At 34.1% G+C, this 19170-nt stretch overlaps 2 long non-coding RNA genes across 2 annotated transcripts; both read left to right on the forward strand.

Moving 5' to 3' along the window:
* Nucleotides 1-5267: 5267 nt before the first annotated feature.
* LOC126886660 (uncharacterized) lies at nucleotides 5268-8263 on the forward strand. Its single transcript, XR_007698739.1, has 3 exons — nucleotides 5268-5743; nucleotides 6298-6470; nucleotides 8090-8263. It is a non-coding gene; the product is annotated as an uncharacterized LOC126886660 (long non-coding RNA).
* A 4393-nt stretch (nucleotides 8264-12656) lies between these two features.
* Nucleotides 12657-14552, forward strand: LOC126886666 (uncharacterized). Its single transcript, XR_007698745.1, has 2 exons — nucleotides 12657-13102; nucleotides 13592-14552. It is a non-coding gene; the product is annotated as an uncharacterized LOC126886666 (long non-coding RNA).
* Nucleotides 14553-19170: the final 4618 nt, after the last annotated feature.

Here is a 19170-nt window from a genome sequence, read left to right on the forward strand (position 1 = left end):
CAGGTCTAAATATCGTCGCTAGACGTCCACCGAATGACCTTCCAGGACGTTAGATGGATGTTCAGCAGCAAGACATTGGACCAAACTGGGACATCCTATGAATGCCCAAATGACGTCCACCGAACGTCCCCTCCGACGTTAGGTGGACCTCCATTGGACGTTTAACAACTTGGCCTTTGGACCAAAATTGGACGTCCTGTTAAGGTCCAATTCACGTCCCCTAGGACGTCCGATTAAGGTCCAATTCACGTCCCCTAGGACGTCCGATTAAGGTCCAATTTACGTCCGATTAAGGTACAATTTACGTCCGCTTAAGGTCCCATTTACGTCCGATTAAAGTCCAATTTACGTCCGATTAAGGTCCAATTTACGTCCGATTAAGGTCCAATTTACGTCCGATTAAGGTCCAATTTACGTCCGATTAAGGTCAAATTTACGTCCTATTAAGGTCCAATTTATGTCCGATTAAGGTCCAATTTACGTCCGATTAAGGTCCAATTTACGTCCGATTAAGGTCCAATTTACGTCCCCTAGGACGTCCGATTAAGGTCCAATTTATGTCCGATTAAGGTCCAATTTACGTCCGATTAAGGTCCAATTTACGTCCCCTAGGACGTCCGATTAAGGTCCAATTTGCGTCCGATTAAGTTCCAATATACGTCCCCTCGGACCTTAGATGGACGTCCAATGGACGTTCGGTAGCGCGACATTTGGACCAAAATAGGACGTATAAAGGACGTTCCTCGGACGAAAACGGACGTCCAAAGGACGTCCCTAAAGTCCGTGAAGGACGTCCAATGGACGTCCATTGGACGTCCTTGTGCTATTAGGGCTATGTAAGCTATCCTTTAAATTTTTTAACATTAAATTAATACGATTAATACGAACAGTCATTCCCGTAATTTCAAAGAATCTGGCGAGGAGAACATAATACAGAAATATTCAGCTACTACGTAAGTTTTTTTTACAAATTTATAATACATTTAAAGTGCAGTTAACTGTTCTTCTTCTTTAGGTGCCGTGTCTGTATTCAGACGTTGGCCGTCATCATGTTTACAATTTCCTGAAATCTCTCTCTATCGGCTGCTGCGCGAAATAATTCTTCCACTGTGCAGCCACACCATTGTCTAATATTACGCAGCCATGAAAGTTTCTTTCGACCAATCCATCTCGTTCCCTACACTTTTCCTTGTATTATAAGGCAGATGGTATTTAGGTCCTCGAATTATATGGCCGAAGTATTCTGTTTTTCTCCTCTTTATGATGCTTATGAGCAGACGTTCTGAATTCATCATTTGAAGAACATCTTCATTGGAAATGTGCGAAACCCACGATATCTTAGGATTCGTAGATAGATAATGAAATAAAAAATTTTAGTAGTTCCAAAATGACACAAAATCTAGGCATCGGATAAAAAAGTTTATTTGAAGAAAGTGTATTTTTTTGTTCTTCTTAATGGCGGTACAGGCTCGTTTTTTTAATATTGTATTTAATTACAGAGTAATTTCCACATATTAATGGGTGATTCGCCAAAATAGACGGCACTTTCGAGGTAGAGAAATTTAATTTAAAACATGGCTTAGAATTAGTTCATTTTCAAATATTTTTTATAAAATGAGCTATTCAACTTACCCATGATACCAGCAGAGATCATTTTTAAATATTTTTCGAGAAACGGAAATGTTGACTAAGTGTCCACGGTGTTGACGTAATTCTCTGTTAATTGAAATTTATGATAGTAACAATTAAATAAAAATTGGTATGTAATAAAACTATACGAAACACTTCCATTTTGATATAAACTACTACTGAAAAACATGAAAAATATGTAAAATATCAATTGCGTCGGAGTTGATTTAGACCGGCCTTCGTGTTGAAAAAACTTTCCCATATGTAGCCGTGTCTTCTCCGTTTAACTTCAAAAATCTAATCTGCTTTTAAACACAATCTTGGCATTTCCTTTCTATACATTCTTCTATCTTTTCTCCGCAACATAATGATTTGTTATCCGCTTCCACACATGAGCTCCATGTTTTCAAATAATGTACCTACAATGACAAATTTCTCTTTTATCAACATTAGAAAAGACTACCCAAAATGGTATATTCTTACAGAAATAAGCATAGCTGCATAAAATATTATTTTCTTTCATAAAATCTTTATTTAACTATTTTGGGGGTTTTCGCCTTCATTTTTTCGTCGTACTCCAGTGTATACGAGCCATTTTCTATAAAAAGAAGATAATCTTACCAAACCGACCGAAACATCTTGAGAGCTTGCCCAGTAACCCGTTTCCTATATCAGACTAAATTTAAATTGTATTTTTTTAGTTTAAGGATGACCACTCACACACTTTCAACAACTCCGAGGCACGTTCGTCAACTCCGAGGCACGTTCGTCAACTCCGAGGAACGACTAGGCTTCGGAGTTGATTGCTTCGGTGTTGATAATTTCATACATTTTTAATTCTACTTTCTACAAATATTAAAAATAATTCTGCTTTATTCATCGTGTGCCAAAAAAACTTTATAGCGCATACTTAGAAGAAAAGCATATTAAAAAATTAGCAAAATGAGGATTTTACGAAGGCTTCGGTGTTGACTGTATAAAAACATACGCTTAGCTTAAGACACCTTGAAAAATTTTCTATCGCTTAACGATATCATTTTCGTCCACTTTCTTCCACAATTTGGGTTAGACTGAAGCGTTCCTCTCTTGTCAAACTGCCTGCCATACGGTAGAGTGCAGTTTGGTTTAAATTTTCATATATTTTCATGAGGCCTCGGTGTTGATGCACAAAGTTGGTTACAGTTTTTAGTAGTAGATTTTTATGGTTTAATTTTAAAAATGAAAGTTATCAATTTGACAGTTTTAAATTACATTGGATTTTTAATTAATTATTGATAAAATAATCTGCACTTTTGTAACTTTTCAGTGTGTAATACTATAAAACAGATCAAAAAACAAGGTGGGTTACAGCCTCGGAGTTGATATTTTGACATTAAAATTGCATAAAATGCTTGTAAAAATACTTTTTTTTTTAATTAATGTTAAGTGGCGTATATTCATCTATTGTATAACTTAACTTTGGCAACATAATTTGAAACACAGTATGTAAAGGACTTAAGAAAAAAGCGAGTTACACAATATGGCGCTTATTTTGGCGAACCACCCTAATATATTTTTCAAATTGGGCTCTGTACCGCCATTCTTTATTATATTACGAATACGTGTGCCAAATATCTCGAAAAAATATTCAAAATTACAGCCAGAATCTTGGAACGCGTTTTCGCTACCTGTTGATCGCTACTGTTTCCTCTTAAGAGTTGTTTTCACGCTCAGTCTTATTGTACGTTTTGTGTGTCATGCAAAATGTACGACAAAACGTACGTTTTGTGAAGTGTATAACAACAAATGAAATGAATCGAAATGAAATCCAAGGTCAGATCGAAGATGTGATGTGAAAAGCATAAGCGCCGAACTCCACTTGCGATTTGTAGTCGCGTGATTGTTTTGTCTCGAATATTGAACACATTGTTTGAAAAACGTTAATATGTATCTATACACTTGATAAAACGTACGTTTTGTCGTAAGTTTTGCATGACACACAAAACGTACAACCCACATAACAATTTCATGTTCTTAGTAGATTCATAGAACATACTTTTCAGAAAAAGTATATACTGAGAATATGCGTAATTACCATTGAGAATGTGCAGAGCACATACTGAGTATATACTACATTACAGTACTTAAACGTTCTATGTATATACTTAGAATGTACTACCGCACTTCTTTTCAGTATATACCAAGAATGTTCTTTTTAGAACATTCCAAGGACGTGCTATAAACCTTCTATGTGTATACTTAGAACATACTACCGCACATCTTTTTAGTTTATACCAAGAAGGTACTTTTTAGAATATTCCAAGGAAGTGCTATAAACCTTCTATTTATATACTTAGACCGTACCTACTACCGCACATCTTTGTATGGGAAGAATATATATATTTTTAAGAATATTCTAAGAAAGTGCTATCAAGTGCTATATTGCTTAGAAGTATGTTTTCAGCATCACCTAATCTCATCTTAGGTTCTACTGGTTCTACCAAATACTTATTATATTTACATATTTTAATTGCAAATGAGAATGTAGTTAGTACCTACATTCTACAATATTACTTAAAAAGTAAGTACATATTTATAAATTTTAGTCATTTATATAAATCATTATATATTTAGCTAAACTAAACTATGCATAAGTAACTAAAATTTATATAATACTTATATGTACTTACCTATTTAATGAGTTACCAAAATATATTATATTTTATGTATTTTGAAGCACCGCAAACAAAATAAAGATATTACAATAAAGATATTGTATGTATGTTCTTTAGTCCTAGTACTACATCATTCGTCTTCATCCTCAACACTGCATAGATCCATAGATGATACAAATAATGAAATAATGCCTGTTTTCTTTTTCATATTTTACGGTTTTTTCCTATCCCTGATCCATTCAAGAAATGGTCAGATGGGGGATATGAATGTTTGTATTGTGGAATAACATCGGTGGTCAGTGTTGCCAAACGGAGAGAAATTTCCCTTTTTGCGGGAATTTTCAACATAAAAGGTGATAAAAGGAAAAAGTTAACTCAAAAGGTAACTTATCCATTCCAAATTGTAAAATATTAAGAAAAAATCAAAATATTTGAAAATAATATATCTTCTCAGATTTTGTAAACAGGAGGGAAGTTTTTTTTATAAAAGTGGGAATTTTTACGGTAAGTTGACGGAAAAAGCTTACTCGACGGTTGGCAACGCCAAAGCCTTTGGTTGTGCAGTTTGGCACGTTTTGGTTCTGCGAAATGTACCTAAATTCAAATTCCAAGGATATAAAAATACTCATGATTCATGATAAACTCGAAATGGTAAAGTCATTTCAATTATGAAAACGAATTTTTAATAGTATCTATGTAAACGTTAATACAATTAATGTTTAAATTTTTTTACCATACAACAATTTTGAAATGAAATTCGTCCAATACTACCTATATACATAAATTTTATTAATTATTCTAAAATATAACGTTGATAAACTTCCTATACTGTACATACATATTATTTTTAAGATATTTTAAAAGTATCTACTTATCAAGTATGTGTTAAGAATGTACTTATAAGTATCCCATATAGCACACAACGTCCGATGTACGTCCATATAACGTACATTTAAAGTCCAAACGTCCATGGACCAAAACTGGACGTACTACCCTAACAACACACAACATTCCAGGAATGTACTACCAAAGTTCTATCAATATTTGAATGTCCTGGACATTTAGGGAACATTCGGTGAACATCTGATTAAATTATTCGTGGAATGTTACCATAAGACATTCTGTGAACATACTACCAATGTTCCTTTTGTTAATATGTTCATTTTCAAACTCACGGCGCATGTATTTGTGCATGGTGCTTAGAGAGGGCATCACGTGACTAAAAACGACCAATGACCTCACTTCAGACTTCGGTGCTTCGGCCATCTTGACATGCATCTTGGCCTTGGCCACCTTGCCGTGCGTGATCGTTGTTTGTTTTTATTTGTGCTTTTTAAGAATATTTTTTAATTCGGATACTTTTATAATAACTTTAATAGTATTATTAATATAGTGCATAAAATCAGTTGGAGTAGCAGAAGCAATGTAGATAAAAAATCTGCAGGAATAATGTTTCAAAGGTTAGTATATGCAAATATGTAAACAAAGGCATGCCCCTATTTCAGAAAATATCCATTTATTATTTTAATAATTGCGAATAAGCCACAAACTTGCTTATTCCTAACAAAAATAGTAAATAGAGATAATAACAAACGGATTATTTGTAAAATTAAAATTTTTTTTGCGTTTTTGCTAATGTATGCGTTTATAAACAGGATGGTAGACCACACACTATAATAGTACCAACTAATGAATACACAGTATGAATAGTACAGTCGGTTCGCTAAACTTAGTCTCAGACACAACTGGCTAGTGATTTTAGTAAATAATTTTGACAATTTGGTAAAATTGGCAAAAAAATAACTAAATAGTTAGTAATTTTGGCAAAAATGGCCAAAAACAAAAAAATTACCTACTAAAATCACTAGCCAGTTGTGGCTAGGGAAACGACTATACTAATAAACAATTTCTAAGCTGCTTTTTATAATATTTTGTGAGTTCATTAATCATATTTTTTATTTAAAACTAAAATTTGTTAATAATGCTCAGTAATGCATATATTTTGTATTTTTAGCTTTCCAGAAGATCCTGCGAAGAAGGCATGAAGTATTGATCAGATTTGTTAATAGAGCAGTATGTTCAAAACATTTTTTAGAAAAAGATATTGACAGAACTTCACTTTCAACCGTGAACTTCACTTTCAACCGTTTGAGAGACTGTGCTGTTCCAATAGCTTATATCACACAGGTAATATGCTTAACCCAATTAATAATACAATTACAATATACAGTTGGAAAAATTAAAGAATAGGGCTTTTCATTTACAGTCATTTGTTTCGAGCTACTGTCATATGTCGTATAATCCGTGTTGTATTAATATTATACACAGATTATATAACATATGACAGAAGCTCGAAACAAATGACAATCGATGAAAAGCAATATAGGGCTTTGTTCATTGTCATTTGTTTCGAGCTTCTGTCATGTGTCACATATATTAATATATCTACGTCATACATCTTTGGTTTGTATCATTGATTATATCAATAACGTATGACGTAGATATATTAATATTATGTGACACATGACAGAAGCTCGAAACAAATGACTGAATGAAAAACCCTATAACCATGAACGATCACATCAATCACTTATTTTGTATAGGGCTTTTTCATTCACAGTCATTTGTTTCGAGCTTCTGTCATGTGTCACACAATATTACTATATCTACGTCATAAGTTATTGGCATATACCAATGATACAAACCAAAGACGTATGACGTAGATATATTAATATTATGTGACACATGACAGAAGCTCGAAACAAATGACAGTTGATGAAAAGCCCTATTTGCTGTCTTTTTCTATAAATCACAAACGTTTGTTACCTATAGAAAAAGATCATCATCATCATTGGCTCGACAGCCCTTTCTGGGTCTTGGCCTGTTCCAGGATTCTTCTCCACTCTGATCTGTTTCGTGCTTTTTTTCTCCAGTTTTTTATTTTTAATGTTTTTATATCATTTTCTATTTGTTCTAAAATAGAAAAAGATAGCAAATACAAAATAAGTGATTGATGTGATCGTTCATGGGTATAGGGCTTTTCATTCACAGTCATTTGTTTCGAGCTTTTGTCATGTGTCACATAATATTAATATATCTACGACATACGTTATTGGTATATACAATAATAGATACAAACCAAAGACATATGACGTAGATATATTAATATTATGTGACACATGACAGAAGCTCGAAACAAATGACAATTGATGAAAAGCCCTATTCTTTCATTTTTCCAACTGTAGATACCGTTGTTCTTCATTATCTACATCAGAGATCTAAGTTGACATTGTTGCCCAATTACAAAAAATTTTTGAATTCATTTTAAGTCCAATATATCACATAATTATTGCGAAGTAGATTATACAAGAAAACAGATTAATATTGAATGCAAATAAATAAAAACATCAGAAATAGAAAACAAGAATTAAGTTATAATCTTAAGTTAAAGTAAATAATAAAAACAATAAATATAATAAAACAAAATACTTATTAGTTTGTGAAAAAGCTATTTCTTTGTGGCATTTTTGTAATTATTGTAACTATTTTAATGGGGAAATAAGCCAGAATTTACTTGAAAAAATAACTTTATTATGGTTTCTACTTCCACATCGGACGTCGTTGTCAAAATACAAAATGTTTTATTATTTTCTTTATTAAATATTATTTATTATTTATTTAAATATTATTTAATTTATTATTTATTTTATTATTATTATTATATGCATATTATTACCTGTAAATATTTCTTCTGATTGTTAATTGTAAAGGATAGAAAAATTACCATTTATTTTATTTTCTTTTAGAATCAGCTGAGAGAAGTGGTCTACAAAAAACCAGGAAGGAAATGGAATATGTGGCTATGAAAGGCAAAAGAAAGGTTTACAAAGCAAATGTGACACATTTTTTATAGGAATATCAGTAAATTACATTAAAAAAATGTATGAAAAAATTTTTTGCAATAAAAATGTTTATATTTATCAAGGATGCATTATTTGGTATGGCCACATATCGTCAGTGATGTGACAATACCTCCTATCTGTTTTTTCATGAGATTTGTAAGATAGACTAAAAACTTGTTTGGGCCACCTCCTGTTTTCATATATTTTTTGACTTGTTTTGCAGTAAATTTAACTATCTATTTACTACAAAACAAGCCAGAACTTACGTATGCAACAGGAGGTGACCTTAAAAAATGTTTTTCGTCTCCTGCAAACCTCATGAAAAAAGATATAGGAGGTATTGTCACAGCACTGACGATATATTTCAGAGAATGTCTAAAAAATATACTGTGAATGTTCAAAGAACGTTCGTAGACATTCATGGAATGTTCCAACAAGACATTTAGTCTAAAAAATATACTGTGAATGTCCAAAGAACATTCATGGAATGTTCCAACATTCATGGAATGTCCCAACAAGACATTCAGTCTAAAAATATACTGTGAATGTCCAAAGAACATTCATGGAATGTTTCAACAAGACATTCAGTCTAAAACATATACTGTGAATGTCCAAAGAACATTCGTAGACATTCATGGAATGTTCCAACAGAACATTCTAAGAATATTTAAAATGCTGACACAGCACATTCCAGGGACTTTCCAGGGACATTCGTGTGCATTTGGGGACATTCCAGGAATGTTTGGAATGTCCTGTGAGTACATTCTAGGAACATTCATGGAATGTTTTGTGTTATTAGGGTATGTACGTACATTACGGGACGTCCATTGGACGTTTGATTTCAACGTACATTGGACATCCATTTGTGGTCCATGGATATTTTACACAAAACGCGACTATTATATTAAGTCCCAATACAAACTAAATGAGAATCTTCTTGACAACGTTGTCGCTCTTCGCGCTATCGGTCGTGAAAGGTGGTATTAGGCAGGTACTTTTAGGGGATTATTGCTGTTAATTGTTGTGGAATACTGAAGGAGGGTTTATTTATGATAATTCACAGAATGGCAAACCTCCTTGTAATATACAACAACGGTACTGACTCTAAAATAGTTTGGAACAGAAACAGAACAGAGATTAAACCTTTTTAATGTGCATGCTTTATGCTTCCTAAGGCGTCATTATCTGAATCTCGTCTTTATGAAAATACATCCTGTGATATATTTGTGTTTTCTGTTTATCGTGCAAGTGCAGTCGTGCATTAATGAAGTTCCTATAATAAAGTATATATTATAATGAAGTTATAGTAAAGAGAAATAAAAAAGGTCTTTTGTGTAATATTTTTAAGTATACGTTTAGTATTATAAGGAACTATTTCCTATAAAGGCTTTTTGCTATGTATTCACAAAATTATGGATACTAGATTGCTTTCTGAAAAGTGCCCTACAAATGTCCATAAGACGTACATTGAATGTACATAAGGTGTACACTGAAAGCTCCAATACAACGTACAATGTACGTTTGTAGCGGACGTTCTATGGACGTCCAATTTTGTGAACACTGGACGTTCGTTGGACGTCCATCGGATGTCCATTGTACCTTGGCGGGACGTCCATTGGACGTTCCAATGTACACAGATGTACGTCCATTGGATGTCCATAAAACGTACTTGTGCTATCTGGGATGTGCTAAGAATATTCGATAAAGGTATATTCTAAGAATAGTATCTACTTATAAGTATGTGTTAAGAATGTACTTATAAGTATGTGCTAAGAATATTCGATGAAGGTATATTCTAAGAATAAACTTTTACGAATATTCCGAGTTACTACGTACACGAATGTACTCAGTATATTCGGTACGAGAATATACTTTAAAGTATATGCAAAGAACATGAAATTTAGAATGTTTTTTAAGGTACATGCTATGCTTGTACTACGCATATATTAAACAGAATATACTCCGACGAATGTTGGTAGTATATGCTTAGAACATGATACGAACATCATTGTTATGTGGGAATAAGATGTAGCGTGAAGACGATCCTTCATTCCTATTCAGTTATATCCGCAAATTTGTTGTATTACTATTACTACATATTTGGTGTCGAAAACTTTCGGTAATAAAGCTGCTTTGAGAGTCGACAACAAGTTGACACGTTTTAGAGGGTCCGGAATGACATCGACCGACTCAAACCATTCCAGCACAGATGTTTTTCTTTACCTTTTGTAAACTTTCATTTATAATATGTACATAATTTATTAGTAAAAAAAGTTATTTATAAAACAGGAAACACATTTTTAAAATAATCCAATAATGTGATGTTATTAGTTATGATTAAAAGCCAGATTTATGTTAATGCGGGGACGTGGACGACACGGCTGTCTTACGGGGCACATTGAAGAATGTCTGATATGAAAAGCATTGGCTAATCATACAAGGGAACGGAGCGACACCGGGGACGTAAGCTTTCTATTTAAAACATCTTATAATTTAGTTTCTATTTTACTTTCCAACCCCCTCCTATTGTTAAGACGGCAGCTCGCGTCAATGTATGCTATTCAAATCTAAAATCTTTTATGATCTTATTTGATAATCTAGATAAAAATGACTCATATAGTCTAGTTAGAAGCATCTAGAGACGATGAGTCATGTACTTTCTAGAGGCATATGTAGAGATTTAACATATCGGAAAAAACAGGTTTTTCCATTTTTTCCCAAACTATTGGAAAAATTGGAAAAAAGGGGAAAATTTAAATATTTTTTAATTGAAACGTGAAAAAATACCAATTTTAAAGTCTTTTAAACATATTTTACTCCCCTCTGTGGCTCAGTGTTAAGAGAGCCTATCTTCCTTTTGATTCAGGGGTCGTGAGTCCGAATCTTAGCTCGGTGCGAAATTTTCCATTTATTAAAAAATTAATAAATGAAAATGTTTCTATCCTTGTGGGATCGGTACTCACCGGAAGGACTGCAGACGTTCGGATACAATTAGAGTCTCTTTGTAAAAAAAAAATGAAATCGCCTTTTCAAAGTAACACGACATTTACTAAATACATACACTACACACCAGGGCCGGCGATAACGGGCCTGCAAGGGATGCACTGCAGGCGGGCGCATCTCTTTGGGGGGCGCCAGGATGAGAATTTTTTGCTGGTGTTATGCAAAATACTAAAATAGAAAAATCATTTTTTAAATGTAGTTTAAATTCGTCATAATACCCTAATCTGTGTTTGTTAGTTTTGCATATCACACATGTAAAATATACAAAAATATGCAATGCCTCGTAGAATTCTTACCATGTAGTAATATAATTTATTGGTCAAAGATATCATATTTCAACCAAACAACTCTGCTCTTGATGAGAATGCTTTGTATATTTTCTTCAAATTCTTGCAAGTTGTTAGTTTTGTATCAGCAGTTATGAGAGGAAATGAATGATTTCTAGTAAACAAACAAGATTGAGATACTGTTTTCTTGCCGCCTGTCCTGTCTAATTTAAGTATTAATCCCATAAGAACATAATATTAAAAAACTATTTTACATATTTAGTGTAGAGCTCTTTAGATTTAGTATTAGGTATTTCATGTGAATATTACAGAATAGTTTGTCAGTTGTACTCTTTAAGTTAAAGAATCTAGTGCTGCATTCAATTAATATAAAATTATTTGCTACCTACTCAGTACTATTGTTAAATTACGGTTTCACATTACTACAGAAGTATAATCTTGAGGTTTTAAAGTTATTATTTTTATTTATTTAAATAAAAATGGATTCAAAGAAAATTATCTGGTACACAAATCGAAAAAGAAAAGCCGAAAAAGAAGAAATGACAAGAAAAAAAAAACAAAATATAACCGAACTTTATTTACTGGGAACATTTGCGGATAGCGGAACACCGACTTAAGTCGGTGCCTCGCTGCCCGGAACACACATTTTTAGGACACATGTTGTAACGGTATAATATTTTGCCAAGAAACTTAAGACATTCTCCTCGAGTGTAGACAACCAGTTCTACCTTCTATACGTCAATGATAAAGCCAACAATTGACCATTCCAAATCACGTGATATAATATGGCCGGCAGTGGGCAAAAATTTAATAATATAGGGTTTACATCAGTTTTTGTAAAGAATATCCTGTTTGGTTTTGTTTTTTATTGTTAATTGTGCACCGAAATTGTGATAGCAAATAAATATAAACTAGTTTATCACCTACAGAACTGAATTATCCCATAGTAGTTATTGACACAAACTGGTAACTAATATGGGATAATTCAGTTCTGTAGGCGATAAACCACTTCATATTTAATTTGTTATCACAATTTCGCAGATTTCCCTACACAATTAACATAAAAAAACAACCAAACAGGATTTTCTTTACAAATTAATGTCGATGTAAGGTTAGATTTTGCCCACACCCGGCCATGTTTGACGTTTCATTGGAATGCCTAATTAAATAATATTGTTGAATGATGTGTACGTACTTGACATATTCGAAACACGGCCTTTTTGATGGATGGCGCATGTGTTTCGTTGTGATTTTCTATTTCTCTCTAAGACGATGGTGCTTGATTTTTGGACAAACGAGTCGTTGTTGGGTGTGGTTCTTTGTTGAAACTAGTCATTGGAGCTGTTACAAAAAGTGTATGGTGTAAAATTGCCGATGAAGGCGATCAAAAATATATGTTTTGGATACGACCATATTTTTGGTGAAATTTTTCCTACGAATTGGTGATGGCTGTGGTAAGATTCTTAAGGAAGTGCTGAGAATCTTTTGTAATAGGGAATAGGAAAAGCCGAATTATTTTCGGATAAATTTGCTCCAAACCGGACCAGTTAAAAAAAAGGATTGCATTGAAGGAGAGATAAAACTGAGTGGAGAAATTAATTTTAACCCTGTGTTTGAAAGAAAACAGGTATGTCGTTGTTCTTTTGTTTTTTTAATAGCTGTAGGTTAGTAATAAATAGAGTCAAATTCATTTTGCTTGTCAACTGTTTTACTGTGGGTGTAAAAAAGTTGATTGGATAAAAAAGTAGCTACATTTAAAGGAATAACTTTAAAACATATTTTAAATTTAAGCGGCAGATTTTGGTAATGTAATATATATTCTGGGATGGGTTTAGCAGCATTTGAATATATTCTTTTTGTTTCATTACATGGGGTGGGATAACTTGGTAAAAGTTAGGCTATATTGCCATAGAGGATTTAAATGTAATCAACTATACAGATGTAGTTTTATGAAGGCATTTATTTATTGAAGTGCTCTTCAAAGTAGTTCTATTTAATTTTTTTGTAGAGAAATAAAATACTTAATCGAAACAGCTACTTGTTATTATGGGGATATTTAAATCTTGTAAATTAAAGTACATAATTCGGGTACTTAATGGGACTATTTTTATTTAAGGGTTTTAGTACGGGACCTTTTAGTACGGGACGTTTTTTTTGAAGTCACACGCTTTCAACAGAGAGGCCATTTGAGCGTCATGGCATGTCAGGGAATGGACTGATGGACCCGATGGTAGAATCATAAGCCCCTACATAATCCGTTGTAGATATGGTAATCTGTGAAGAAGAGTCAGAATTAAGGTTTTTTTTTACACTTCATTATATTAATTAAGTTATATTCATGCTTTGTTTGGACTTAATTTTTTTGATAGTATTAAGAGGATGAACTTTATTATTTGTACATTTTTAATTTAAACTTCATTAAGAGGATAGATCATCTAGGATCATTAGGAGTATCTATTGATTTTTTTCTTTTGCCGATGTTAGTAACTTATTTCTCATGAACAGAAACATATAACCTTAGGGTGTAATAGGCAGTTATTAATTTTTCTTTTTTTTTACTGCTACCATTTATTTAAAGTAAACAATATCTAAAGTTTTTAAAATACCTACATCACAGTATAAATTGTAATGGGACAAAGGCAGGGATTTTATTGGAATCTATCATTTAAAACTTTTCAAATATTACCTACAGTGTGTTTCATTCTGCGCTTGCGTACGCTATGGGCCCATTGCTAACCGCCGCGTTACCCGAAGTTCGTTCGCCTTAGTCTTTGTTACCAAGCCTTGTTGTTGTTTTTTTTTTTAATTGAATTTAATGGTATAGGGGAAATGTATATATTTAAAATAGTGGATTTAAAATTTTAATAGTTATATTGCTGTAAGATAATTTTGTCACTTTTATTTTTTTTTTCATTATTTAGATAATTTGTCACTAAAAAAAAAATACTTGTAGTCACTCTTTGAATATTTCAGATAGTTAATGTCACCTAATCACTTGTATAGTGTGTTTGTAAGAGACAACCTCGTAACCGACGTTAGTATTACATCATAGGGTAATAAAAGTTGTATATGGGTTACTCGTGTCTTATTATTATTCCTTTGCTTCATTTGGGGAATAAGTTATAGTTATCTGTTTGTACTGGCTGGCAATAAAGGAAGCTGGCGCCCAAGTATATTTTATCGTTCTATTTGAATCCACCCCGCCACCGGTGAGTTAGTTCGGAGCCAGTACCGTTGAAGAACGACAACGGCCTACATATAACTGCAAGGTGAGTAGCATTAGTGCTGTGGTGTTTGTTTTAGTATTTATCTACGTGCTAACCCGTCTTGCGCGTTACAATTTGGCGCCCAACGTGGGGAACCATATGGTGACATTGGTGGTGACACATGGTGACATATGGTGACAGTAGTGGCGACACATGGTGACGTAAGTGGCCACATATGGTGACATTAGAGGTGACATATGGTGACATTAGTGGCGACATATGGTGACATTAGTGGCGACACATGGTGACATAAATGGCGACATATGGTGACAATTGGTGACATTAGTGGCGTCCTTTGGCGACATTAGTGACGGTTGGATTGTTTGTGATATTAGTTTTTTTTTTTTTTTTATGTAATTATGTTTATTTACAATCTACATCATTAAAAGAGTATTAAGTAAATTTTTTTCCATGTTTTTGGTCATGAAGAAGAGACTTCCAATGATGTCTCATCTTATTCTATTTATGTTTAAAGTTTTAAAATAGGTCCTGAGGCCAGGTTCTATCTAGTCTCCTTGTGACAGGGCCATTATGAAATAATTCCCTTACTAATTCGTTGTCATGGTGAATGGTACGCTCGTTTTGTGATTCCGAGGCTCGATGGATTTCTTCTCTAATGAAAGGTATATTTAAGTCTTCGTGAAGTGTTTGATTAGTTACATACCAGGGTGCATCCACTATTGATCTTAGAACTTTCGACTGAAATCTTTGAATGATATTCAGTGATGTTGACTTTGCACAGCCCCAGAGGTGTAGTCCGTAGTACCAAATAGGTTTGATTATTGCTTTATACAGAAGAATTTTGTTTTGGATGTTGAGTTTTGATCTGCGTCCAAGGAGCCAATACATTTGCCGAAATTTCAAGTCTAGTTGTCTTCTTTTAGTCTGTATATGTTTTTTCCAAGTAAGACGTTGGTCAAGATGGAGGCCAAGGTATTTAGCTTCTGTTACTGTTGGTATTCGTACATTTTCCATTCTTACAGGTGGGCATGTGTTGTGGCGGTTTGTAAACGTTATTTGAGATGATTTTGTTTTATTTACTTTAGTTCGCCATTTTTTGTACCATTCACTGAGTATGTCCAGATGGTGTTGCAGGTCTTGTGAGGCTTGTATGTGATCTTCATTTACTGCTAGTATTGCTACGTCATCAGCAAAGGAAGCGATCGTAGTGTTAGGAGACTCTGGTATATCGGATGTGTAGAGTGAGAAAAGCAGAGGTCCGAGAACACTACCTTGCGGAACTCCGGAGTTAATAGGACAGAGGCTGGATTGTTGGTCTTTGAATTTTACTGAGAAATATCTATTTGATAAGTAGGATTTGACTAGGAGGAAATAGTTACTAGATAGTGCTAATTTTACTTTGTAAAGCAGTCCTCTGTGCCAAACTTTGTCAAACGCTTGTGAGATATCTAGGAATACAACGTTGCAGTATTTCTTTTCTTCGAGAGTTTTTGATATTTCATTTACTATTCGATGGACTTGTTGTGTAGTAGAGTGATTTTCCCGAAAACCAAACTGATGTTCTGGTAGTAATGTTAGGAATTCATGATCTGCGTATATTCTTTGTAGCAGCAATCTTTCAAAAACTTTGCTAACGATTGGGAGTAGGCTGATGGGTCGATAAGATGTTACTTCATTGGGAGCTTTGCCTGGCTTAAGGATCATTATAATTTCTGCAAATTTCCATATTTTTGGAAAGTATGATAAACTTAGCATGCGATTAAATATTACTGTTAGCATAATAATGGCCTTACGAGGAAGTTGTTTTAGTACTTGTGCCGAGATTAAGTCATAACCTGGAGCTTTTCGTGAGTTGAGTTTGATTATTTCTTTCTTGACTTCTATAGGAGTAAAACTTTTGATTGGAAGGGACATTTGACATGCTGCGCTAATTAGTTCTTCCACTTCTTCATCAAGGTCTGGTGGCTCGGTTTGAAATACACTCGTAAGATGTTCAGCAAAGACGTCCGCTTTTTCTTTGTTGGAACGAGCCCATTCGCCATTTGGTTTATGGAGGGGAGGAATAGTTGTGTATGGTTTCTTGAGTTTCTTAGTCGCCTTCCATAGCGTCTGATCATTTGCTGTAAGGTTTGTAATGTAATGTTCGAAGGTTTCGTTGTTTGCAGCTTTGATGGCTACTCCAAGTTGTCTACGTAGTCTATTGTATATATGTTGATCTATGTTGTTTCGAGATCTTTGCCAGTTTCTTCTCGCACGACGTTTTTCAGCAATGAGTTGCCGAATGTGTAGGGGAACATTTGTTGTATGTGTCGGTCTGCGTTCAGTTCGTGGTGTAGATTGCCATGCCGCTTCTTGCACAAGGGTGGTGAAATATTGAGCTGCTGTATCTATCTCGTGTGGAGATTTGATTCGCAAATTAAGATTAATGTTTTCTTCTAGGTAGTATTGAAAATCTGCCCAGTTGGTGTTTTTTGACGCTAGTCGAGGAGGGGGTGTGTTTGTTATAACTGTGGTACTCTTGTTCATAATAACTGGTGTATGATCAGATGAGAGGTCATAGCTGGATTCTATTAGACAGTTGTTTCTGGATTTTCCTTTGCTTATGTAAAAGTCTAGCACATCTGGAAGTTTTCTGGGGTCACTTGGCCAGTAAGTAGGGATTCCGTTGGTGTGGCAATCGTAGTTGTTGTCGGTCATTGCTTTTAAAAGGTTACGACCTTTTGTTGTTATGAGTCTTGAGCCCCAATGTGTGTGTTTCGCATTCCAATCTCCCCCGGCTACAAATTTACTGCCAAGTAATTGAAAGAAGGCTTTGTATTCATCTGTGGAGATTGCATGACGAGGTGGGCTGTAGATTGCAGATATGTTAAAGTGCCATGGCGTTGCATTCACCTGAACAATTGCTGCTTGAATTTTTTCTGTTGCATATTTTGGCAATTCATGATGTGATATACAGCTTCGTATGATTATGGCCGAGCCACCATGAGCAGTACCATCGGGGTGAGGTGTACTATATGTAGTATAGAGCGGAATATTGAACATAGTTAGATCAGTAAAGTGGGTTTCTGAAACAAGCAGTACATCGATTTTATTCTGGTTTAAGAAAGTGATTACTTCCTGCTTATGGTTTAGCAGGCCATTAGCGTTCCATGTGGCAATTCTAATTATGTTTAACATTAACAATCCCTTCGGTTAATGACTTGTGTGAGTAAGTTTAATATCATACTATTTTGACTCATGAGTTGTGAGAACATGTTTTTGAACTCGTTAAGGAATGTTATTAGTTGTAGTTCTATGTTAGTTTTAGGTTCTTGGTCGCGGTTGATTTGATTTGCTGTCACATTTGCATATGTTCTATGATGATTTTGTAGAGTAGTGTTTAGCTGATTTGTTTCATTACTTACATGTGGGTTGTTAAATGTTGTTCTTTGGGGCTGTTGGTTTCCTCTTTTTGGCATATTTCTGTTTTCTACTAGTTCCATGTAGACAGCACAGCCCTTATAGTTAGCAGGGTGATCTTGTTTGCATAGTGCACACTTAGCCGGAGTGTTTCTAGGTTTTTTACAAGATTTTGTATCATGTTGTTCTCCACATTTGACGCAGTAGTGTGGTTTAGTGCAATACGTTTTACTGTGACCGTAAGCTTGACAACGCATGCATTGGATGATTGAGTTTCTCTTCTTTGGTGCTTCCACTGCTATTTTGGTGTGACATAAGAATTCTAGATTAAATATGTCTTTGTTGTTACTCTTGGGTTCAAGGTCTATAAAAAATAAGGATAAGGGAACTTTATGGCCGGCATTTTCTAACTCCTTTGTTATATCTGTTGTGGGTATAGAGTGATGGATATGTCTTATTACCACTCTGTAGGCACGTTCTTCCTTTATTTGGTAAGTGTGGTGAACGATTTTTTCGTCTCGTAAATGTCTTACCAGTTGACGATAGGTATCTGTTGTATGTGTTATAACTTTGACAGTGTCGTTTGGCAGGGTTCTGGTATAGAAGGTTTCTTTTTGTATAATTTGTGCAAAGCTATCGAGCATATCTTTAAAGTTTTTGACACCATATATGAATATTGGAGGTGGTCTTGGTACCGGTACCTTCTGTTGTTTTTCTATTTCAATGTGTTCAGTGTTCTCGTCGTTTGATAATGCACTGTATCGATTTTGTAGTTTTGTTGGTGGTGAATTGGAAGAATTAAAATCGTTATTTTTAAATTTACGTTTTTTGACTACTTGCCATGAGTTCTTATTTTGGGCTTCTTTGTCTTCGTCTTCGCTAAACTCAATATCTGAATGTATATTTTCAAGATTTATCTGTCTTTTTGAGGTCTGCTCTGCAGTGGATGGGTTGTTTTGGACGTAGTACATTGGTTGTGATTGTAGTGGAAATTGTTGTAGTTGTGCTGGAAAAATGAATTGATTTTGTGGAATGTTTGCTATAGGAGTATTTGCCTCTTGACAGTAGT

Source organism: Diabrotica virgifera, chromosome 6 (assembly GCF_917563875.1).
Source record: "Diabrotica virgifera virgifera chromosome 6, PGI_DIABVI_V3a".
NCBI classification, from domain to species: domain Eukaryota; kingdom Metazoa; phylum Arthropoda; class Insecta; order Coleoptera; family Chrysomelidae; genus Diabrotica; species Diabrotica virgifera.